Here is a 26,735-nt window from a genome sequence, read left to right as displayed (position 1 = left end):
TCTCTCTGCTGTTGTTCTACAGAGGCGACCATCACTCTGTGCTCTCTCAAAGGCCAATGGGAAGATTTACCCCCTCTCGATGATGCATTTTTGTCATTTCCACCTTCCAAGCTATGTCGCTCACCTTGTGCTAAATATATTTCACTAAATCTGTTCCTGTGTCCCAGAATACCAGGAAATTGGCTAATGCTCAGGGAAAGACTTTTCTTTAATTGATTGGTGTTTTCAGTATCTTCCATTTCTTTTCTTTAAAAGAATCTTCCATGGTTAAATGCTGAATAGAACAAAAACTTTTCCCTCAGGACCTAAAAAGGGCCCTTCTATGGTGCAGAAGGGATGAACCACTCAATTGGTTTGCTATGGAGGAACCAATAGTTCCCTGGGAGGTCAATGTGGATGGCTGAGTTAGAGATGACTGAGCTTGTGCCTGTGCTGGAATAGTTCCTATTTTGGTTTTGGTCTCAAGGTCTCTGCGACCTAGACTGAGGTTAGAGGACTGTAGTATACTCCTTCTCCTTCGAGATCACTTCCTGTTCTCAAATGCAGTTTCACTTGAATTTCTTGCACAATCTTGTTGAACTCCAAGATCTGCATTCAAAATTTAAAAAAACCCAACCAAACAAAAAACAACAAAAAAGTCAAAATACCATTTTACTTTTGTGTTGAGTGTTTAGCACACGTTTGGAGTGGCTTAAGAATATTATCCTGGTGTTGATGTTATAGCACAGTCAGGTATTGGTAATTCTAATTCTAGTACATTTCGTGTTAACAAAATGAATTTATTCATGAGCTTCTCTAGAACGCAGACAGAAAATCAATACTGCTTGTCTGGTAAGACATGTGTAGGAACACGTGAAGAACACTAATAGATACTACTAAATGATGCAGTGGCACCTAGAAAGCCAATTAATATCTGCCTCCTTCCTGGTCCTTGCTTTGTTGAATATGTAGTTTCAGAAGAAACCACCTCTATGTAAGCAACAGGAATCGCACTGCCAACTCGTCTGAGGGGGTTTTATTATGTAATGTAGGAGATGGGATTTTCAGTTTTAAGAATTTTATCTCACTTGCTTATTACACAGTAATGTAAACTTTCAGTGAGCACTTTGATCTGCCCCAGTTTGAATGTGAGGCTGAGCTGATTTTTTAATGTGTACTCTGGGGGAGGTCTGCTGCTTGTTCTAATCCTCAAGGGCACCCTGCAACAGAACTCGCTGTATGTTAACATTTATACACAAAACCATATGTTATGGTAACAAAAAAAAAGTTTTAGAGATTCTAATTATTATCTTACCAAAAAAATGTCACAGAAAACATTAGGAAATGTGATAAATCTCATGAGATGACTGCAAGTCCTGTCTTCTTGTTTAGTGCAAAAATATAAGTTGGCTGGGTAAAACCAGTCTGCTCATGCTTCATGACAGATCACTGACTTCTCAACAAGCGAGAGGCAGCCTACCTTCTTGTGTCTTCTTGTGGCATTGCCTCCTGCGGCACAAGCTTTAAACCGCAGGAAAGAATATAACTTACAGGTAGAGAAAATAAATAATGTCTCTGGCAGACTGATTTAGTTGTGGGTTAGATCACTCGGATCAAGCCCACACTACTACCCCGGTAGACGATCCTACTGTACTTGCCAGTGTGGGGTTACAGCCTATGGGATTCTCCCAGCCGTGCTTTATCCCTTGGCTGTTAAGTGTGTGTTTGCCTTTTATCCCAGGGAGATATTTGGACTACTGTTCTGCTTGGGCTGTCTGCTCATTCATACAGCATATTTTTAAATTGCTTGGGGCTGCTTTATCGTGTTTCTTCTTGCTACATGGGTGGACCTGAATGTATTTATTTCCAATTGTAATGCAGTTTTAAAAACATGTGTGCTCTATCCGTGACTGCCGTCCCATATTTTACTGTGGCTATGTCCTTCTCTCTGCTGTGTTAAGTAAGCTGCTTTTACTGTGAGAAACCATGCAGAAACTTAGGAGCAGCTTAAGAATTCACTAAGACATGGTGCAGAAGGCAACATTTCCCGTTACATTTAGTTTTTCTTGTACTTCTTTTGGTCTACTATACACTAAATACGGTCTAGATGATAAATATTTCACCTCTAACTCCAAGGCATCATAAAAAAAAAAAAAAAGGGTAAACTGGAGCCATAGTAATCTCATTGGTCTTGAGAAGTTTGAGTATTTCTTTCTCTTCTTCAAAACAAGAAGTTTACTCTCTAGATAGCAATTTGAGAGTTCCTGAAGTAGATGAAAGCGGTAATTCCAAGGTGGTGACATGAAAGAAAGAAAAATGGCAGTGTTATTTCTCACAGTTATCTCATTGCCCGTGGCCCCAGCAGAAACAGAGCTCTCCTAGCCTCAAACAAGTTTTGAACAGATAATATAACCGGTACTCAGGACCCTCATATGGAAGATAAGATGGCTGGATTCAGTTTTGTGCTCTGCTAAAACTTATCCTATATAAATCACTTACTATGCCTTAGCTTCTCACTTAAATGTAAATAAACAAATCCATGGGTGCTGTAAAGATAAAGTCATTGAAATGGTGGAGGATAGTCAGAAATAAATTGTGAGGGGCAGATAGTATGTAAAATAATCAGGCAAGCATGCCTGCATGCATGTTAAGGATGTCGGAGAGAAATAAAAGATGAAGATAAAATATATTAGGAATGTGATGGGCAAGTAGGAGAATATATCCTCAGTCTAATGCAGTATGAAAAGAACAGACAGGAAGGCCACAGGGATAGGCCTTTAAGATAAACTTTCCTTTGAACTACTTGTTGCTGATAAATTAAAATTTGAGTTTTTTTCCTTACAGACAAACAGCAAGTTACATGCATAAGAATATGAGTCCATAGTAATATTTAATTTTGCTTTATTTCTATGCTGCTATATTTTTTTTTCCCCTCCCTGTCTGGAAGGACAGGGAAAGACAACTGGTCCTACTCTGCAAATGACTGTCTGACTAAGTAAAGGCAGCCCTTTCCTCGGGAGACTCCACATTGATGTAAGTGAAGCTTTGAATGGAAATAAGATTTTTGTCCTTACACGGTTACAAGATCAGGGCACTAGTTAATTTTGACTATATTTTTTTCCCGAAATACCTGAGGCCTATTTTCTGTTCTAAATTAAGTCAAAGACATGAAATAACGCTGAAGTAAGTGCGATTACCTCAGACCTACATGAATGCACACTTAAATGGGTTTAACATTAATTTAAAAATACTTATTTTTGCTGAATGCTGGTGGTTTTGAGTTAGTAAATCAGTTAGTAAATCAGGAAAACAGAAAAGAACTATTCCATTTCCTCTCTAAAACTTAAAAAAACCCCAACCCTGAGTCTTGAATATTCAATGGCATTTGTGATTGCGTGGAGAGCCCCAGTTTAATTATACATGTCAAGAACAACATCAAAATAGTTTTGTGTTTATGCAAGCTATTTCTACAATGATATAAACCTGCAAAGACGGTCATTCCTGCAAAACTGTTTCTCTCTCTGTATGGGCCTGGTTTTTGTCTCCAGAGATGTAGCTGTGTTCCCACAGTCTCCCTCAAGAAGAGAGAAACCATCCATCTGCTATGATATTTAGTGAATAATCTTTGTTCTATAAATATTTGAAGCTTTGTGCTTAAAAATGGAATATCACTTTAAAAAGCAACTTGCTGGCATACATGCTGACTGACTTCACCGAAACAATAAACTGATTAGCTAATCCTGGCAAACTTCATATTGTTTTCTGAGAATTTACTCATACACATTGTTAGGTTGGAACTTGTTTAACGGCTGCTATGTAAATTATGGAGGATTTATTTGTTGTTTTGATAAAATTAACAATGATTAAAAGTAACTTTCCTGTTTTTTTTATTTTAAACACAAATAATTCGTTTTAAATTACCCTTCTTATCTCAACCAATTGCAAAGTTGCATGAAATATGGACTTGATCCTGTTCTCATTAAAAGTCTAGTGAACATGACTGCAAAACTTCGCCTGCACCCTGCAGGAACAGGGTGATCGGAAGACGTGCGTTATCTCTGGCCTTTGATCCCATGTTTCACAATTAACTGAAAGGCATGTCTGCGTGTTCTGTGCTTCCTTATTCCAAAAGTAATTCTGGGTGTCCTGAATAATACCGCTAAGCCATTTCGCTTCATTTACTAAGACAAAGTTTATAGTTACAGGTGTAATTCCAATTTAAATTTTCCCCCTGTGTGGCAGTTTAAAAATGACCTAAAAATGCAAGCATGAACTCTATTTTTGAAACTTTTTTGTTATTAAACCGATGTGTTTATATGAAGAAAACAAAGCAAAGTAATATGAGGATGATTAAATTACAAAGCATCCATCCAGTTTGCTATCTGTAATATCAGGACAAATGACTCAATTTCATGCACCCAGTACTCACCTGAGGTGACTTTATTTGGGTCAAGTACGCTTTTCTCGACTTTTTTTAAGCTTGTGTTGTGTTTCAACTTCTGCTTGACTGATATATTGTCTACAATAGGAAATTCAAGGCCTGGTCTGTTCCCAGAAGATTTGATGACAGATCCATGTTTGCTTCCAGAACTCTTGTTTGTGAAGGTCTAGAAAAGAAAAAGAGGTGACTGAACATCACCAACCCTGAGGAAAAAAATCGGCAATACAAATAGAGCAGTATAAGAACAAATCTTCTAAATAGCAGGAAGAAAACACATGCGCTGTCCATAACAGACAACCCCTTTCTCCTCCTCTTCTCTCTTCTCTGATCTCTCCCCCAAGTTGTTTAACACGTACTGAAACCAGATTTTTTCACATAACGTACTACGTTCTTCAATTTTTTGTTTGCATTTTATTCAGGTTCTTTTTTGGAGTATGGGACTCTTCACTATACAAATCAAGGCCTTCTGTTAAAAATCTTTATTTTGCAGATGACTTGCCAGAGTGATACCACAATTACAAGAATAAAACTGAAAGCTGTGATTCTGTAATGTAAGAAAGTACCAATATGACATAAACAGAGATACAAGTGAATGTTTCCAGTTAAGTTTATTAGATCTGTTAACTTGCAAGTCTAATTTGGACTTGTGACCTTTTGCATGTTAATATAATCAGGGGAACTACAATGTGAGCCATTCAAATCAAGTCATGGTGATTCAATTATGAAACACTTCATATGTTCCTGTTTCACAAAACAATTCTGCCTTCTGTATTCTAGAGGACAGGCATGACCTTTGTCATTATGATGTTAGCATTTATCATTTAGATGTACCCATTTGTCAATAACACTCAGAAATTAATGCTGGTCTTTAAAAATTCCTTGAAAAGAGATAAAACAGAGTAACTTTTTGTTACTGGATGCTCCTATACGAATACAAATATTGAGTGCTCAAGACTGAAAATAATAATTTTCAAATTAAGACATCCAAACAATGCTTACACAGTTTAGGGTTAAGAATATAACAAGCTCTTGGAGATAGTACAGCTTCATTCTTGGAGTAGCTACACTTGAAGCATTAAGTCTAGACTAACGTGCAAAGAAAAGCAGAATGGCTAATGTACCAGTCTTTCAACTTTTTAATTTAAAAAGCTATGTTAATCCAAAGTGGGGGAAAAAAAAAAAAAGAAAGTAATGTAATAAACTTTCATGCACATCCAACTTATTATACCAATCACAGACAAACATGTTGACATAATTTGGCTTAATATCTTTGGATACACAGAAAAAGCTGAAAGAAGAGGCATGTCACATGTTGAGACAAGGGCTTATTGGTGGAGTCATGTAAATACTTACCAGATTATGTCTGCTTCATGAGCATAGCACTTATTTGGATTGTTCTAAAAAGCAGTAATTGAAAGTAAAATCATTTTTTTTCAGAAGCTTATATAAGGGTAGTAACCTAACATTCTCCAATATAAGCATGTTAATCTTGCTTATATTAGTCAAATGCTACAAGGAACTCCTAAAGCCCTTTTTGTCTTGCAGGTTCAGAAAGTTGATGTATGGCAGTGGTGAAAGTTTAGATCTACATTCATTCCCTGCATGATCATGGGTTTAAAAAAAAATAAATTTCCGGTTACATATAGCTGTTCCTCTCCCCCTACACATAAAAATGACCCAAATACAGAGACTATGCTGATAGTCTTAATTTTAATGGCAGCAAAGGGTTCCTTTCCCATCTTCTTTCTGACATCTTTAGTACAGTAAGTTGGAATAGAATGTGCAAGAGGAGGATTCGGGTTTTGTTTATATGTACATAGAAAGATCGAGCCAAAGAGCTGTACCAACATATCCATTACTTACAATCTGTACCAACATATCCATTACTTACCATCTGGCCAATTCTGTATAAATGTAATCTTCCTTTTACATGGTATAAAGAAAAGATTGCTGAACCTTCTTTAGAAAGAAAGAAGGAAAACTTCTGTGGGAGAAGAAAATTGCCTAATGATCTAGCTAAAAGGCTAGTGTATTAGCTGAGATTAATAACTAGAGAGAAACATCTTCCTGTTGGGCCACTGTCAAAATGGTGATAAATAGGAAAGCATCTCAGAATGATAATCAATATTATTGTTAATTCTTCCTGAAGTATTGTCTCCTAAGATCTCTCTGATCTGATACTGCCAAGTACTTTCCTGATTATAATTGTTTTCTGTAGTAACTTGCATATTTTAATGAAGATTATTTCATTAAGCTGTATCACAATTGTACATTCAACATGTTGTGTTATTTGTTAGTAGTATAGCAACATTTCAATCAGAAGTAGAAAATGTTTTGTCATCCAGACTAGTGAACTGTTCCTGGTATGTTTTAAAAAAATGTTGATATGACACATCTTGCAAAACTCATATTAGAAGTTTAAAGTAAAAAATAGTGCAGTGAAAAGGATTAGCACGCCATTATTGTAACGAAATTAGAACCTAGGAGTTAAATTTTATATGCTTTTTTAATTTCACAGAATTTCCATCTTACTTTATCATTGATAGTTGGTAGATAAGGCCAGTTTTCTTAAAAATATTCAGATAAATTTATATTTTTCACTTCATTCGTGGAATATGATTTCATTTTTTTTCTAAGAAGGAAAGGATCTTATTTGATTCACCAGTCACTATTTGCTGGCAGGTAGCACCGCACTGGAGGAGATGAGATAACCATCTAGCCTTATATCCCACAGATCATCTACAGAGCTCAAAGCGCTGAGGCAGAAAGTGGAAGGGACTCGTTGAAAGATAATGCTCCATAGCAGCAGTAGAACCTAAATACAAAATAACCTTTCTGAAGTAAATGGTATATCTGCCATTGAACTCACAAAGTCATTGCTTTCTAACTTTGTTTTTTGATTATTTGTGCTGTGCGGTGTTGGTTTGGTTGGAGAATATTTTGGTTTTTATGTGCAGTTTTTGTGGTCCAAATATTATAATTTAGAAAGAGTCATATCTCATTTAAATATTCTGAAGGATGGAGTGTTTACCACAATGTTAACAACTTGTTCAATGATTAACTGCTTATCATAAAAACTTTGCACATTTTCTTCACATTTTATTTTTGTAACTTAAGCTTTCAACCACAGATCTTGCTCTCTGACAAATAAAATAGCTAAGAACAGATAGCTTCTCTTTATGTAGGTTCTCCACAAACTGGATTGCTAACCATAGGATTAAGTCTGGGTTTAAATGTGTTGGTACCAAAGTAGGTCTTCAGTACACCCTACCATAGCTTCACGCTTTTATTTAAATGTCTCGGAAAAGTCTAGATGTTCACTGTTGCTTGCTACTGCGGGGCTAGAGGTCTCCTTCAAAGGGTTTGATGCTATTTCAAAGCTTTGGACAATACAGCTATAAGTTTGAACCGTCAGTGAAGTGCAGTGTAATTTATTGTAGCATATGGTACAAATGAAGAGCAGAGTAGGGATGAAAAATTCTGAAGAGCTACATGTGCTCAGTTGCTAGCTTGGGGTATAAGCTTTAGTCAATAAAGACAAATAATTGTGCCCTGTATCCTCAGATTAGAAAACAAGAACCACATTATTTAGCTTTAAAATGATTTAGATTCTTTTCTCAGGGGCATTGTAATTTCCTTTCTTTTTACCCAGATACTTTTAATGTTTGTTTAAGCTGAGACCATAAAGTGTGCATAATCTTCTAATCTCACAGTCCATTTTAACATACTTAGTTCCACGGTTTTAATTCCATTTGGCTTTCAATTTAGGATAAAAATTATAAACACTGTATTTCAGAATGTAGAAGTGAGACACTAAGATCAATCTTTGTGTTGGGGGAGATTTATTTTAGTTTCAATTCCCTGTTGGCAACAAATAGAGCAGAACAAAAACTAGAGGGAGCTGTTGTTCACAAATAATCTCCATTATCGTTTATTCTGAAATAAATTAGAAAACTACTCTTTTTACGGGGGGGGGGGGGGGGGAGTAGTGTCCAAAATATGTAGCAATAGCATGGAGGGGAGGATAGATAATTAAGGCAGAAATATGGACTACCTGGTCTAATGGAAGCACATATAGTATCTATAGCGGGGAGAAAGAGAGGGAAGCAAATGTGAGGACAAGTGAAAGACTGAATTCATCTGTCCTGTGGCTTAAAGGTATAAATGGATACATTTTCATTCAGTTAGCAATGCATAAAACATTCTCATTTCACTTTTGAAACAGCAGAACAAATGCCTAGACAAATACTGTACATTGGAAATTAAAAATACTAAGCTTTGTTTGATAAAGGAATAATAAACCAGTAGATAGCTCCATTCATTGTGAGGCTACTGAATTAGCTCAATAACTAGAAGAAAGCTTATTTAATAAACAGAAATGTTTCTTCTGGAAATAAGTATTAAACAATGCAAACAACCTCAATGCTCACCAAATAGTTTCAAAGTCAGATAAACAGAAATATCTGGAGGGTAAACTTTGTTTCATTAAAAGCTGCAGGATGTAAAAGAATTATCATGTAGTATAATACATGAAATATGTACAAGCCAAATATATGTATTGGCACAAAAATCCTCTGGCATATTGAAGTAAAACATCCACATATTTTAGGGGTTATCTGGTAAGACTTGCGAAACTCGCCAGTCATCAGATCACTCTGAACCACTGTCTAATTCAGTTCTAATCATAAAACAACTGTGAACTTGCTCAGTTCACCACCCTTTCCTGTGAAATACTGAGCAAACATAGTGTATATTGATACAGTCTTTCAGGAAAAAAAAAGGCTTGAACTAGCTGATACTCAGCCAAGGGGAGTTTGCTTGCTTGTTTCTCTAGAACCAGGTACAGTTACACTAGAAAGCTTCCTCAGAGATCTTCCCCCACGTAACTCCACCAAAAAGAGCATATGCAAATACTTCTTTACTTTTCATTTGAGAGTCTGTCTTCATGAATGCAAAATAGGCTTCATAGAGATTAGTGGTCTCATTATGGTCTTTATATTTTATTAAAAATTGTAAAATTATAATCTTTGAATATTCATGCATTAAATATCAAGAATCTGTTGATTTACAGTATATACACACAACAACAAAATTGCGATGTATCCCTTCCTTGTCTGCAATGTGCACAGGGCTGAAAAAAAATATTTGAATAGATGATTGGTATTTAGCAAAGAATTTGCATTGTGAATGAAGTTTTCCTCAATATGCTATTCTGTGCTAGACAGATGGCCTTAGTCTGTCCTGCACCTGAATGAATACCAGCAGCACCCCTTTACCTGGAAACCACCCAAATGAATCTAAACAAACACAACTAAGGGACTGACCAGTGGCAAGAAAAATCTTTGTAAATCTAGGTAAATAGTTGTCTCGGGTTCACTTTTGTAATTAATTGATTGCCACCCAAAGACAAAAAGAAAAAAACAACCCACCCTAAAAAAGCAAGCCTATTCAAGTGCAACTCACAGGAGTCATTTAGAGGACAGAGGGTGCATCTGCAGTAGCATTTTGTTCAGACTGGGGCCTTGTACTTTTGAAATAACTCTGTAGTTTCCACTTGCTGTGGAGCAGTCTGGGAGAGCACACACTAAAATGCCTTTCAGATGAAACTTAACTGAAAGACAGGCTCCAGCTGGTCATTAACATTCATTCACATGATCAGCCGAGCAATAGGAAGGAGTAAAACCTCTTAAAATGCATATAATGTGGATGTCATGTCCTTGACTCCAACTCTTATTCTGTAACTCTATCAGGCTGCATTACTGCCTGGTGAAGGTGTAATCCAGAGTTACCCAGAGACCAGTCTAAGAGGGTACAATGAGCTTCCAGGAAAGTAGGGCCAGTCACAAACCCTTTTCAGACCTCCTTACCAACACCTGGATGCTCTTTTTTGACTTGGTCTTCTCTACTATGAATCTGTATCACTATAGGTTTTGGGCAGGGAGAAAAAAAAAAAGGTGGGGGGGGGGTCAAAACACACTAGTATGTAATTCTCTCATGGGAAATATGATGGAAAAAACCCATGAGTCAGAAATCATAATTGTGTATTATTTTGTTCACCTAATACACTGATGATGGCAGTATAACAACCAAAATAGAAGTGGGGTTGGTAATTGAGCAGTGTATTCAAATTAGTATCAGAAATATGCATCAAAACCCAAATACAACTATTACAAAAGCAATGTCACTTAAAAGAGAAAGTGTATGGGAGAGGCATGCACACCCAGCCAAAACATTCACCCATTGCATGTTTTACTGTTTGCCAAGCTCAAGTAAGATTGCTTTGCTTCGTAGAATAGGAAAGCCTGAATCCAGCCAAGTCAAAGTAATATCATCTGCATTTGCCAATAGTATGCACATTAGGGAATGACTCTGACCTAAATGTAATGACCTGATTTGAGAACAGACTCAACCACATAAGAGAGTGTTTACTCTATAGACTTTAATTTCACATTGTAGAAGACACAGTTTTTCCACATCTGAAACAAGGCAACTCACGCCCTTTAACCCTCTCTGGGAACTATGTCCACGCTCTCTCCCGTAACACAGGAAAGCACAGAAGCAACACCCCAATCCCATCTTTCTACTTAATAGTTTAGTACGTAGACTGCTTACTCAGGATGTAGGAGAACTGGGTTTGCTTCCCCGTCATATGAACGCTCTAGGCACTAAGCTGTTCTCTCTAGAGGGGGGTTCTTGAGTTTTCCTACCTACAGTGTTCACTTTGCATGGAGCGTAAACAAATACTGGTAAGGAGGAAGTTAATGCAGTTGTAGTCTAGCGGTTGGGGCTGGCAAAGTAGTGCAGGGATCTAAGTTTCAGCAGATTGGAACCAAGGTTTCCTCCCCCTTTTTCTGCCTCAGTGAAATTTCCTCCGTGAAACTCCATTACCCAGACATGTAAGCTAGGGGAATATGTAATGTTTGTAGCTCTTGAGAGGGTTTAGGCACAAGTGAGAAATATAACTGTCCTGAATGCTCAAGATACAGCTGGGCATGGTCAGTATTGTTTAGCTCTCCTGGGAACTTTACTGGAGGATTTAGCCCTCCTTAGCTTTTATTCTCTGGATTGCTAACTGGTAAATCAATAAATAAAACAGTGGTTTCCCCAAAGAACTCCTTGTGATAATATAATTTGACTGTTTTTCTAATGTCTAAAGTCTATCACACAACTTTCAAGTGTACTTTGGATTAATACAAGATTTCAATGGAACTACCAGATAATGTTTTGGAAAACAGATTAACCTTTGCTATGAGCGATGTCTGTTTTGAGAAATATTATACTGTGATGAGAGATGCAGCACTAAGTTTTCATGTTTAATGCATTTGAACTCTGAGAAACTCCTTATGGCAATGACAGCAAATGGAAAGCAGGCTATGAACAGCAATAAGCACAGATATCCTCATCTCAGCAGATTAAAAGATACTTGGGAAATAGCATGATGTTTGCGGCAGCAGATTCTGCATTCTTACGATGTTCTCAGGAAAGTGGGTATCTGGAGAGATACGACAATCAGACATCATGTTCTGTAGCTGATCATCCTACAGATGGATGAAACAAGTGGAAGTTCTGGCTGAGGGGGAAGCAATTTACTTCACAGCTCATCTTGTTTACAGCTATCTAACTTTGAGATGGGGTTAACTTCTACTCATTGGGCTCATACATGTGATTTCTAGCACTGATAGAAAATTTCCCTAGATTTTTCTATAAGAGAAGACCAGAGGATTTCCCCAATTTATTTTGAATTCCTAAGAAATTGGTGTTTGTGTAATTTCTACCCTGCAAAACATAGTAAATTGGTGGCTGGGAAGGCTTGCACAAAACCTGTATCAAGAAAAAACTTATGAGTTGTGGTAGCCACCTCCATCCTGACTTGTTTTCAGTGAAACTCAAGACCAAACAAAAAGCTTGCTTTTCCCTTAAAGAAAGGCAAGTATTAACATAGCTCAATATGCTATAATAATTTGTCTGTGCCACCTTTAAAACTCAAGAGAAGTTTCTGGTGTGCACTGTTCTGTGAAAAAACTTTGGGAATGTTTTTTTTTAACCTAAAGGAACCAATCCTTATGGGGTCATAGTGGGTGTTTTTTATGTCAATTCACCCTTGCCCCAGCTTTTGTATTACAGCTGAACAACTATATGGGATAGAACACTCAAAATAATTAAGTTCTGTTAGTGCTGTGACAGCTGCACTGTCAGTGCTGTGACTATGGACGACTGAAACTTTATTAATACCTCACAAATAATAGAATATTTGCGTTATCAACGTCTTACACTAAGAACAAGTTCAAACAAAAACATAACCAAGCTTCTTTTGGTAATCAGTGAGACCTCATCCCATAATGCAGATATTATGAACCCCAGTTCTGGTCCACAGGATGGTGAACAAATGTAGAGTGGATAACAGAAAGATAATATAGGCAGCTCTGCATCACTGTTGCATTATTGTGATCCCTTGGACTTACTGATGTTAATCCAGCCATTACGTAAGTACTTTTCTAACATGTAACATACGATGGCTTCTTGCCTTAGTCAGCAATAAGGGGTTTAGGCGAGCCTTATATTTTCCTCATTCTGCTGTGGAAGCACAGTACAACTTTGTCATGAACACAAATCTGCCCCATGCTTGAGAAACTGAAAGATGCAGTGGGTGCAGGCACAGCTGAAAAATATATTTGTTACTGGAGTTAATTTTCCTCCAATTAGTTCTCCTGGCGCTTTTGTTGTTTTTCTTTTGGATTTTTGAGGTAGGTGCTCTAAAATGGAATCTTTTCCATTGCCAGTTCTGTATGACCACAATTTAGTTACCTGTCTGATGACTGGTATGCTTGATGGCCATGGTATGTCATAACTGCCTGTAGCAAAAATGGAACTTTGGGTTTCCCCAGGCTGTTTTCCCCTTGTGCGGTGTGTTTTTTTCTTTTTAGCCCATTCTCTGTTCTGCTTCTGTCGTCTCAGACATGCCTAAGGAACAAAACATATTATTCGGCTGGAATAAGAGAAATTTTTCTGTGTTGTGCACCTGGTGACATGATCTGAGTGATTTGTGTTCAGTTTTGGGCCCCTCACTACAAGAGAGACATTGAGGGGCTGGAGCGTGTCCAGAGAAGGGCAACGGAGCTGCCCTTGTTTAGTCTGGAGAAAAGGAGGCTGAGGGGAGACCTCATCACTCTCTACAACTGCCCGACAGGAGGGTGTGGAGAGGTGGGGTCGGTCTCTTCTCCCAGGTCACAAGTGATAGGACAAGAGGAAATGGCCTCAAGTTGCGCCAGGGGAGGTTTAGACTGGATATTAGGAAATTTCACCTCACTGAAAGGGTTGTCCAGCATCGGAACAGGCTGCCCAGGGAAGTGGTTGAGTCACCATCCCTGGAAATATTTAAAAGCCGTTTGGATGAGGTGCTTAGGGACATGGTATAGTGGTGGTCTCGGTAGTGTTAGGTTTACGGTTGGACTCGATGATCTTAAAGGTCTTTTCCAACCTGTGTGATTCTGTGATTCTGTGATCTCATGTCTGAGTGTTCATAATCCATATTTTTAATGAGGTTCATCACATGATAAAAAAGTTAATCCACTGAATGACTAAGCTTACCACTGATGAGAATAATTATCTGACCTGGTAATGCAATAATCTTGGTAAATATAAATAACAAACACTGCAATGGTTTATTGGAGCCTAGTATTGTATTTAAAGATGCCACTGCTAAACCCCAGAGATAAAATCTATAAAATGAGGGAGCTAATGCCTTCCATGGAGTTTCCTGTTCTCCTTGTCTTACTTCTGAGGAAAACTCATCCTGGACAATAAAACCAAATAGTTTTCCGATTATTCTTGTGCCAAAACACTGCAGAAATGCTGCCATCAATGAAAGTGGTCTTGCTGTGCAACTGCACAGTGGTCTTGATGATCAGTCTGACTGCACAGCTATTTGGTGTTTGGTTTGGTTTTCCTATTTTAATGCTCTCATCATTAGTTTGATCAAGTGGAATGACCAGACCCACCAGATTCACCTGCTTCAGCATTCTCCCAAGAAAAAGGGAATCTCTGGCTAATATCAACATCACATAGCAGCCTCTATCTTCCACAAATACTTGGCATAGTGGAATAAAGGGGAAAAAAGGAGCAGTGGCAGAGTGTGTACCAGCAAGGCATAAAGCTTGCTGTCAGCGTGGCCTAAAAAGCTAAATTATTATGTGCCAGAATCCGAAGCACTGTCCTGCCAACTGTAGTAGGTGTAAAGACACCTTCTGCTTCTGGCCTGTTAAACTTCCCCCAAGAGCTACTTGACCAGCACAGATCACATGTGACTGGAAATTTAGTGCCAGACAAAATTACTGTTTGACACCGAGCACACCGAGAATTTGCACAGTACACAAACATACACTTTCTGTATTACTGTGGCTCTGAAACCAGAGTTAAACTTTACTGTGCATTTACTAGAAAAACTATTGTGGAAGTTAAAACCCACTGTTTCCACTAAAAATCAGGAAGCTAAAATACTGCTCAACTTAAAAAGCAAGCAAATTCTCATAGTTTGGATCTTATGGACATTGTATTTGTATCATGCATAGTTTGACTAGCCTTTGGATCTTGGCTGGCACTCACAGTGCTACCCCCAAAAGCAGTGAATAAAAGAAACTTTACATTTTTCTCACTGGGTCTTTATCTGAATGTATGCTACAAAGTTTGCCCTATAGCATTCAGTTAGTAGTCTAGCTTGGTCAGAGCCAAGTTTTTTCTGAAGTTCTGAAACATTTAAATTTGATCCAAAGTCTTCAAAAATTGCTAATTCCTGCAACCTTTATTTACTTACAAAAGTCTTTCTGCCAGAAATTGGGCTGTCAGACCCAGGTTGCAAGTCCCTTGCAGATCAGCAGTTGTTTACAGAGAGTAAACAACTATAATGAAATTGGCGGTAATAGTTCTGTGTACCTTCTCAAAAATACAAGCAATAGATTCACAGTCTTGCCCATAAATATTATAGTTTGCACCTGCCTGAGTAAGTAGACTTGCCTGCCAAAGAAACGATCTTAATTTACGTACTGGAGACAGACTGTATAGCGTGCTGTTCCTAACAAAAGCCCCTACGCTGCTCAATTTTCCCTCCTCCCCTTTAGGCTTTTAAATTATTGACAATAAGATAGCAGCTGCAAACAGATACACTTATTTCAGTATAGCAATATAATTCTAGCATTCTTTCTGGATGTTTCCTTTACTGCTTTAGTTTTGCCATTTTAGTTAGTTTAAAAATCTATTAAAATGTAACAAGTCAATGGAGGGACTGTATAAACGGCTCTGCAGAGTTCTAAATTTGCTTTCAGTGACTCCATATCAAACTGGTCCAATCTGCAAATCAACAGATGATTTAACTGCCATCTTTTCAAATTTCATCTTGGCTGTAAAATTCATAATGTGATCTCTCTGCCTCTTACATAATTACCAGTAATAAAGACTAGCATTCAGAATTTAGCTGAGAATTATTTTGATGATGCATGAAGCAGAAGAGGCTCCAGATGCTCTCTTGAATAGCTATCGCTGCTTAGTAAGCAATTAGGAGTAGTCACAGTCTTTTACTGTATTTAAACAGCAAGTGGGCTACTGGGGCCTAATCCTTACAAAGGCTGGTAAGTGTTACTGAATCGTGAATAATATTTAAGGCTAGGAGCAGGAATTCTACTTGTGATAGTGCAGTAAGCAGATATGACTTTAAGGATCCATTTGAAATACGTATATTAAAGTACTGAAATATTATTAAGCCCTGCATAAAATAAATGCAGTTCTGTACAGAACAAAGATTCTGATGGAAAGGTCGCTGCGTGACTTTCTGTTGCTTTTTACAAATGCTACGATATAAGGTAATGAAATAAACGTACATAATTTAGAAATAGCCATCTTAAAAGAATATTCTCAGACTTAATATAACCAAGTGGAAATAACTTTTAACACATGCTGCAGTGGTTTTCTCTATTGCTTTCTGGCCTACCAGAGACTGAACCCATCTTGTATGGTATTTCCCTCACATACTGAGTGTCGCTGATGAACTTCGCTGAACGTTGCTGTTGTCTTTCCTGTGCTTCATGTCTCACACCAGTTGATCAAAGCCTGTACATAAAGCAAGTATATTTGTTTTCTTAGAATTGATTCTATTCAAAGTGAAGGCTGTCTTGCCATTGGTGGCAAATTAAAGCTTTGTCTTACTAATTCTAAACCTTATAGTTGCAAAATTGCCCACTACCTTAAATAAACGTCATATCTTCATTAGCAGGAAATTAGTGGCATCAAGGTCTAACAGAGCATTAGTTTAATAGACAGGAAACTAGGAGTCTGATCACAGGAAACTTCAGTAATGTAAAATATTGTCAAAATGCAAAATATACCATGGACAGAATTAGTGTTCTTTTCTGAGCAGTCTCTAGACCCTGATGATTCATCAAGTCTTTACTGAAATAATAAATTGAAACATTCCAGGATTAGTATGTTAGCAGATGTCTTCAGCCTCACCACAATAACACAGGGAGCAAGCTATGAGTACGGAGCCATAAAGACTACTTGAGGATGGACTGAGCTTCCTTTTGGTAAGCTTGCTCAGACTACCGTGTTATAGCTTTATGGGATAATTATCTTCTTCATCTTTACTCATTTTCACTGTTTCTCCTTAGAATGATAAACATGTTCTGGTATTCGTCATTCCAGACTGGATATAAAGATTGTTTTAACAAAATACATTGTTATGCCAACACAATGATTTCTGTAGTTTGGTTTAATTCTAATCATAAAAGGCGTATGTGTTCTGGGCCAACTATTATTGAAGGCTAAAGCTTGTCTTAACATGCTTGAGAATGACATTACAAGGTAAGTACAACAACTGGATGACTCAATATATGCAGAACAAAACCATGTTCCTGCCTATAGGGAAGGGTGGGGAAGAGGAGAGAGAAGGTACCTACCAGACATTTTCTCTATGGTTGGTTGAACCGTACAGAAATAGTTTGGCAGCTTTGTGGTTTCATATCATGATTTCATCTGTACAAATCACAGGATTGGTTAATACGCCTGGTTTACTTCGGGGATTTTAAAGTTGCCAATGCCAAAGCACGACCTTTCTAATTGAAAAATCTGGTCACCTTAGTGCAACTCTACCTTGCCCTCTATTTGGAGCTGCATGTTAAAGAGAGAATCCATCGCTGTACTTAGAAACTCTCTGCACACCTAAAGATTTATTTGCTACCCACTATACCATCTTACTTTCTGAACATATCCAGATGCTTAATTACTTGTATTCAACTAAATTGGAAACAAAGGAGAGGTAATGTGAGAGAAAGGTATAGCAGTGTGATCCAAGGAGCAGCATGTGAATTTCTGGAGAGAATATTCTGACTGGCCTGTAAAAATAGATGTGTTCCATGCACCAGAGGAGATAATGTGAGCTATATTCACAGAGAACTAGGGAGATAAATCAGAAGAGCTAAGAGCAAAACTCAGACTATTGAGCACAATGCAGTCTTTAAGAAAGTACCATGACAACATTTTTCTGAAAGAATCAAAAGATATCTAAGGAGATGTCAAAATAAAAGTTTCTTAGATACAAAATATATATTCTGAGAATGTATTTCAAAAATTGATGTCACAAATGATCAAAGGAATCAAGAAAGCTGATAACAAACTGTTAGTTAGCAACCATCTTGAACTACTTCTCTTGCTGCCTAAACTATTTAGCATCTGTAAAAGAAAAGAGAGAAATGAACCTTGTTGTAGCCTGTGCAAACAAGAGATGAATAGTCATCTTGCATATTCGGATACCCAAAAATATTATATAGACTTGCCAATAACTCAAAAGATGATCAGAGAGAGATTGTTATAGAAAATAAAGCTACTTATTTGCAGAGGGCAAAATACAATTTAAAAAAAAGTTGACACAGGGTCATTATTTGCATACCTGCAACTCCTGCTCTGTGAAAGACATGATGTATTCCTATTAACGTAGCCTCTTTCATTGTATACAGTGATCACGTGGGATCTGTAAGAGTATCTCAAACACCACAACCTATGCAAGTTTTGCTCTCAAAATTTGTCATAAAAACCTCATAACACACTTCCATACTTTTGCTGTTCTCAAGCAATAAACTGCAATGTCACCCGTCTAAAAGGCCAATGTAACATTGAAAATTCGTCAGCTAAGCAGTAGCAGACAAACAAAATATCTCTCTCTCTCTGGCATAAATTGATTGCTTGTTGGCAATCTCAGGAAATGAAAACAAGGATTAAGAGAGATGTAAAGAATGACCTTATGCTTTACTTTTTATAACACATTGGGAAGATAGCATGGGCAAAATTCCACTGATTCCCATCATGTTCTAAATCTTTAATAATGGAGAATAAAGATTTGGTGTTTTCTGCAGGACTAATATTTACATGCAAAAATCAATGAGGACTTTTTAGAATTAGAAAGAGAAAGGAAGGACTTGTTTCCATGAAGTGAAAATCACACTGGCTAATTGTAAATGTATGCCATTCAGTAGCTATGCTGAAACTACATAACACTGTTTCTGCAGTTCATCAGCTTCCATGTCTGAATGAAGAACGCAATCAGAATTGTACTCAGTACGGCTACTGGCCTCCGATGGTATTACCCCTTGTAAAACAGGTTCTCTGAAAGTAAGCCTCATTCGCAAGGAATAAGATCAGGGAAGAGGTGAAGAAGGAAAAGGGAGGGGAAAATAGGCCTATTTAAGAAGAAGAAAGGGCAAGAGACTCTGAAGCCAGAAGCTATGATTCTCTCCTTAAGACACTCTGTTTACATAGGCATTTTCAGTGACTTAATATTTTAAGAACTGTGACACGCCAACGCTTGAGAATATTTTCCATATCAGATAGCCTAAGTCAACCTGCTGAAGTTATTCCCAAGGGCCAAATTCAGTCTTGTTGCATCCCTGAAAGTCTGCTGAAGCTAGTCTGTATGCTGGTATTAGTGAAAGGGGAACACAGCTTGGAAAACATAAGTGTTTTCCATTTTTTCTCTTTTTGAAGCTGATCCTGAAGACTATCTGGAATTCAAGAACTGTCCACGTTTAGGCCAGATCTTGCAAAACACATTAAAGCATAACTTAATTCCAGTCTTGTTGTACACAAATTAAAATCAAGTGTTTTGTGGGATTAAGGTCTGTATTTAGGATTTAATAATCTATCTTCATAAAAGTATATACAAATCTCTAAAATATCTGTTTTAATATCATAATTATAGAGACAATACCATGTTTGTAGTACTGTGTATGAATGTATTTCCATCAGTAAGATAGAAATGAGAGCTAGGTCTGTCAGTTGCTTAGGGACCTAAATAACAATTTGTCTCTATATTTTTTCCTTATTTATTCACCGTATTGTCTCCTACAAGTGCAAAGCCTGCAATCCTATATGCATATCAGTGTTGTACATACTGGTATCAACAAAACTACTTGTAGAACACCAGAAAATACAACAGATGAGAACATAGATCATATGGGCTGTTTTCTCTCCCTCAAATGATTATGAACTACTAAAGACAGAGTTTCTACTCCGCCGACTGCATGTCAAACCGAATGAAAACACTGCACTGAAAGAAATTAAAATCATCTCTATAATACAATGCTGTCTTAAAAAGAGGAGGGGCGGGGAAAAAAACTTAGGATGGTCCTTGAATACCCAAAAATGAATATCAAGAAGTTTCTCTTTTGCTTCTGCAATGAATTGGTGAGATGAGCAAGAGGACATTGTATCTGGTTTTCATCCCTCTTCTTAAAGAAGGATGTGGAAATGCTAAGGAGAGTTCAAAGAAGGGCCACAAAAATGATCAGGCCCTGGAAAACAAGCATTAATGATGTAAGGTTTAAGGAGCTTAACTTACTCAGCTTAATTGAAAAGAAGGTTAAGAGGTGACTTGATCACTGTGTGTATCTACACACACCTTTAACGAGCACCTGATAGTGAATGGCTTTGCAACAATACTGACAAAAGCAGAACAAGATTTACTGCCTGCCAAGTTGAGAGGTGAGTTTTAAAACAACCACAATCACACGATTACCTAGTGATGGGGATCGTAGAGCAGTGGAACAGCTTATCAAGTGATGAACTCGCCATCACCTGAAATATTCACAGCTAGTTATCTACTTAAAATATACTATTTCCCCCAGCTTCTGGGGTAAATGGCGCGGTCTGTGCATGTAAGGAGATTGAGCTGGATGTTTTTCATAGTCCTTTCTGCTCTTAGACCATGTGAATCTATGAGTTTCCCTGTTCTTTCCTTTAACTCATGGATGTTATATGGACAACGAAATGCCAGCAGCTGCAATCAATAGGCTTGTAACATTTGCAGCTTTGTATCAACACTATTCAAAGCTCATGTTCCAGAGCATCATCTGTGCAGCCATGGAATTGAGCAAGATTTACCCTGGCCCTAACCCGTCAGCATACGATTGGCTAAACTTATTCTTACGACTAGTTGCCTTCTTTTTAACTACCAGAGATTGGCTAAAAAGGAAGGGGGTAGCCCAGGGTGGGCTGATACACCACAAGAAATGGCAGACCAACTCATCTTTTTTGATGTCTGGCTAATCATCCCACTTCATATGATTAAGGTCAAAGTGATTACCCGATTATTTTTCTTCAGGCAGATTATTGTAGGGAAGCTTTGTTTTTCCTCAGGAGCAGGGGCACGGCTTGCAAGCTGGGAGCATCGGGATCTGTCGTCTCTGCTGGCTATTGCTTGCCTTGCTGGCTCTCCTGTTTTCTAATCTGTGCCTGTGACGCAAATTTTCTGCAGGGCTGAAGTGCTTGAGCCTGATGATATCCACAGCTTAAGTAGAAGGTTATGAGTAAAGTGTGTTGCGGTATATGCATATACCTTGCAGTATATGCACAGGGGAACAAAGAAACTTTTGTTCACCTCAGCTTTACGTAACCAGGAATACAGTGGGAGCCACGCTAACCATCACCTGTCCTGCTGCCAAGTTCCTGCAGAGGTTCCTCCACGTTAATCACACTCTTTAATCACAGCCATCTGCTACAACAGCCAGATATGGGGCAGTCCCTCGGGCGGGGGGAACGGGATACCATACGCGGGGCAGCCAGCGGGAGGCAGGTGGAGCTCGGCGAGGGGCGAAGCCGCCCCCGGGGCGGGGAAGGTCGGGCAGCACCTGGAGCCGGCACGGAGAAAGGAGCGGCGGCCCCCGCCGGGCAGTAAGCCGGAGGAGCGGCGGGAAGGCGGCCGGGACCGGGGGGGCCGCGGGAGGAGTGACCTGGCCGAGCTGTGGAGGCCATTTCCCCGCGGGAAGGCACGTCCGTGGGTGGGTGAGTGAGTGAGTGAGTGAGTGAGTGCTGCAGGCGTCGCCGCCCCCTGAGGAGCGCCGGCGGGGCGGCCTCCGCGCTGAGGGAGGCGCCTCCCCGTGAGGCGGCGGCGGGGCGCTGGGGCGGCTGGCGGGGCCGGTGGCCGCTCGCCCCCGGGGCGGCGGCCCCTCGGGCGCGGGACGGCGTCTGCCGGTTGCCGCGGCAACCGGGTCCGCCGGCGCGCGGCCAATCCCCTCCCCCCCAACGGCCGTTCGGGCGGGCGGGGGGCTCCGCCGCCTCAGCTGTGACCCGGGAGCGGGCGGGGCGGCTTTTCCTCAGCGTCCCGTTACCCGCGTTCTCAGCAGCGGGGAGGCCGCGGCCTGTCCCTCCCCACAGGCCTCGGAGGAAGGGGGGAGGCCCCTTGGGGGATCCCAGTGCCCCCAGCATTGCCAGGCTCTGAGGCGATGGCCGTGCCTCTCGCCGGGGCCTTACAAAGGGCGCCTGGGTCTGGCTTCAGGTGTTTCCGGCTCTTTCGCCCGCCCCTGGTGAGCACCCAAGGGCTGGGGAGCTGGAGGTAACTGGGGCCTGACCTCCCTCCAGCCCTCTGCGAGGGGTTCGGGCCTCCTGCAGCCCTGGGGTGTCGGCAACAGTTCCTGGGGCGGGAAAACCCAGTCGCTGGTGTTGGAGCCGCTTTGGTGCAAGACCTTGGTCATGTCACCTCGTGTTTCTGTGAGAAATTCCCCATGGATGTTAAGATATGTTTACACAAGAGCAGAACGGGCGCGGTGAGGTTTCTGTTCTCGCTTCAGAGACCACACATTTGGGATTTTTTTGTTTGCTTTTTAAGAGTGCTTCCAGAAGACTAACCACAGAGTTGCTGTGGTTTTAATTCTAAACGAAGGTGTGATCCAGACATACCTTGTGTTTGTTTGCGTTCTTTCTTGCTCAGCTTTCAGAAGAAAACATACTCGTTGCAGCATCAGGCTTGTGAGTTGTAAGCAGGCATAGAACTACACGTGTTCCTAAACTCAGGTGCATCTTCTTATTTTGCTATACAGAGAGGAGTTTTATTAATATTTTGATACATTCAAATTACAGTGACAGAGCAGTGTAAGTACTCCAGTGCTCCACCACATGTGGTGGCACACGTATCAGACGTTGCTCTGTGACTGGCACGTACTAGCATTTTGTGGCTTTGTCCTGCTAACAAGGACAAAAAGAACAAAAGGGCAAAATAGATACTAGCAAAGAACAGGTATATTTAAAGTCTTTACTTTGCCCTTAGTTCACCTCCACTATTCTTAATATTGTCAGGTTTCCAGAGCTCAGTGGTATCTCTTAATTTGGAATTTCCTTGTTTGTTGAGGGCAGCCCACGTGGCTTATTTTGATGACTTTTTTTTTACTGTTCATGCAATCTCTTATTGCAAACAGGAAAAAGTAATTTTAAAACGTTGAAAAATATTAATTAGGTAGAGAAGGAATATTGCCCAGGAGTATCAGGTTTCAGACTAACAGAAATGTCTTCCTTGTGTCAGTGTAGCTATGGCTATTTCCTTCACTTACTGGCGTCATTATTCTGGTTTTGGTGCCAGCACTGCATGTGGATTCGTGAAGTATAGGAAAGTAAAGCACTCATTGCCCTGGAGACGTTAAAGACACAGCCTTCAGGAGAATCTCCAACTGCTATGAGAATATAACCTAAATAAGAGGTGTAACCTTGTTTGGCATTCCTGCCAATCCCATGTGACATGGAGTAATATGCTTAAATCCCCAAATACTGTTGTAAATCTGGCCCATAATTTGCAGTGCACAAGCAGCAGGGATCTGGGAGCAACATCTGCTCAGAGCATGCACACCGACTACCTCTTAATACGTTATGGTGCTGAATAAGGGCCCCACTCTTTTCCACTGAAATCAAGCTGGTTTTAGTAACAGTTTAGGTGATCACAGACTCGCATCATGGATGTAGAACTGACCATTTAACCATTAATTCAGTTTGGCTTTTTTTCTTAATTGAATCTTTAGGTGCTTTTTTTAGTTCTTTTTTTCTTTTTTGACCTTGCCTTCCCCTTTCTGTCTGTATTATTTCAGGAGTGAATTTTCATTGCTGACTATCTTGCTAATGTAGCAATTGTGCTGGGCAAATGACAAAGGCAAAGAACTAACGGATGAAAGCCAACTGGTGTTACCCATATGATTTAAAGTTGCTTTTTCTTTATATAAACAACATGCCTGAGGTTGCTGTTTCAGCTTGCTTTATCCCACCCATGAATCTCTGGATTTACATGTCAGTCTGTGTTCTGCATTATATCTTTTTCCTTTTTCATTTTGTGTGTGATTCATTATAGTTTAGCATCATAAAGAGAATCTCTAGTGTGCAACACATACAAGTCAGAGATACCATTATAAAATTGCTGTCCTGCAGTGCATGTAATCAGGAATATGCCCTGAGAGGAAGCTTTGGCTTCCCTAAGATGCTTTTAGAACTCTTGTGTGGTAAAATATCTCCAGCATGCCCCTCAGCGAGCAGTATCAAACAATTTTCAAAGCCCGGGTTTCTTCTTTGTGCAGTTTTATTTTAGGAATAAACACTGCAAAACCCAGCTCAGGGCTATGAAAATGGGAAGGTCTCAGCCTTATCAGTCCCTTTGGAATGACATGTATTTAAAATGTCATATCGGGATAATGGTTATGAGATTCCTGACCTTGTTTGCAAGGGTGTCCTAAACTAACAGTCAACAGTGCCTCACACACAGTTGCAAATTTTGATTGTAAAGCATTATCAAAACAGTATAAAATCTTCCATGACAGCAACAAACCTCACCTGACTCACTGAAGAGTCACACTTGAATTCAGATTATTTCTGAAGTTGAATAGTCTGTTATTTTCTTCAAAATTACAGTGTGGCCACGACAGGAACTTGAATGAAGATGAGAACAGTGGTATTTGGGAAAACCAGAATATCATGGTATTTATGTTCATGCTTTTTGCAGGCCTCCACACTGCCTAAGGGGGAATCTTTAAAGAGCTAGATCTCCACATGAAGATCTGGTTTTATTTTTTTTTCCACCATCTGGGAATTGATACATTCTTAGAGGATCGCGACTTGTTTATCATGTTCTAAAGCTGGATTCTCTTGCATTAAAACTGAAGTGCAAATGTAAATGACGATAGACGGAGTTGAGAAACACTGGAGACGAATGCAAAATTGAACAGCAGCACTTCATCATAGGTCATTTTAAAATCAGGTACTACTGGCTAAACACAAAACTACATCTTGTTACTTTAATCATACTAAGCTTAAAATCCAGACAAGAAAGCAAAGAAGGAGCAAGAGTAAGCTGATTTTAAAACATAATTCATTATAATACAAGGCGTATTGTTTGGAATTAGAGGAAAGATATTTATTTCATGTATATCTCTAATTAAAGTGAATCAAAGTAATTAAAGTGAATCAATGTTTGATCCACTGAATTTTATCCCAAGAGTTTTTGTCCATTTTGATGAATAAACCAATGAAATGCCATCTAATTAAAATGTGGAAGTAGTTCAATGGAGGACAAAAGCATAAATAGGTTGACGAAGGGATTCTACACATGAATAGAGGATAGGTCCATCAGTTACTACTGAATAATACAGTGGTCTTAAGGTAACATGCAGCTCGGGAGACCTGTTAACTGGTTGTTGCCAGAAGCAAGAATGGCAGATGAGTGAGAGGAGATTCTTGTGCACTGTAGGATCTCTGCTTTCTGTAACTGTCGGTAGCTTTTGCTACTAGGTGTAAACAGGACGGTGGGCTAGGTGTATGTGCAGAAGCCCACCACAAAAGCTGAAGTTGTCATAAAGAGCCTTTATTTGTCAGCTCTGTGTCCCTTAACGTGATAAAGGTCATTTGACTAAGTTTGATAGTAATTCTAGTATTGCAGGATTGAAGCAACGAAGGCTTTTGGGTTTTGCTAATTAAAGCCAAAAAACGTATATGCTTCAATTTAAATGAGTGACATTTGGCAGGTCTGAATTATGCAGCTGGAGGAGCTCCAACACTGTCCAACTCCTGGATATGGGCTAGTAATTGCCTCCAGTCTGAAACTATTTTGTACCAGGCAAAACACATCATTTGGTGCTGTTTGTTATAAGCTATATTTTACTTTGAAAACCACAACAATCCTTTGTCCTCTGAGGAATGTGGAGTTGTACTTGTGCCCTTTTGATGGGGTTTTCTGTTTTAGCCTTTGTTCTTGGATTTGCTGCGCAGGTTAATGTCTACTTTGCAAGGATGGGTGCATCATGGGTTGGCCCCAAGCACCAGACAGCCCCTATTTGTGTAAGCCCTGCAGCAGATGAGGAATCCAGTTCAGACCTTCAGTCTGTCCTCTGGTTAGAGAAAAAATAGCCATGGTCAGTCCTCTGTAAGTAGCTATTATGACTGGGAAACTGAAATGCAGAACCATGTCTACTTCTTACACCCTCGCTTGCCCTTGTAAGGGTCAGATGTGAAGTAGAACTTCTTCAAAGGCTGTTTTCATCTCTGCACCGTTTCCTGCGATGAGAATCATCAATGCAAAGAAATGCTGCTCATAAGTCAGGACTTTATTGCCTGGTGGGTATAGCGCGACCACGTTATAAATGTTGATGGTGCAAGCCCAAAGTGAACTTTTTTTCCTCCCCAAGTCCTCATGCTACAAATTACATATTCACAATGTATATTTGAATGGCCTTGTTACCCTCTTCTGCTTGCTGTCAGATGCTGTACAGCTAGTGGTGTCATTTCTGTTACTACATCAGTTGTTAAGTGGGCCAGAAAACAGCCTTTAAGATTAAAGTTTAATCAATCCAAGTATTTTGAGAGCAAGCAAGTATAGACTTTATTCTTCTTGAGAATTACAGTCTAATTTTTGAAATCCCTGGCAGAGATAGAATGTTCTGTCAGAAAACGTCTCCAGTGAGAAATAGCAGGCAAAGAATATTTTCTGTGGGATGGCATGAGCAACCTTGTACTTTAAAGCTTGTATATTAAT

The 26,735-nt window shown here is 39.4% G+C and overlaps 1 long non-coding RNA gene across 1 annotated transcript; it reads right to left on the bottom strand.

Annotated features, from left to right (window-relative positions):
* Positions 1–16,465: 16,465 nt before the first annotated feature.
* On the bottom strand, positions 16,466–21,738 carry LOC140662482 (uncharacterized). The gene is made up of 3 exons (XR_012046098.1): positions 21,385–21,738; positions 21,042–21,245; positions 16,466–16,519 (listed from the first exon to the last, which is right to left on the bottom strand). It is a non-coding gene; the product is annotated as an uncharacterized lncRNA (long non-coding RNA).
* Positions 21,739–26,735: the final 4,997 nt, after the last annotated feature.

Source organism: Ciconia boyciana, chromosome 22, assembly GCF_034638445.1.
Source record: "Ciconia boyciana chromosome 22, ASM3463844v1, whole genome shotgun sequence".
Classification (NCBI taxonomy): domain Eukaryota; kingdom Metazoa; phylum Chordata; class Aves; order Ciconiiformes; family Ciconiidae; genus Ciconia; species Ciconia boyciana.
Note: the sequence above shows the minus strand (reverse complement) of the source record. Positions and strands in the feature narration are given on the sequence as shown.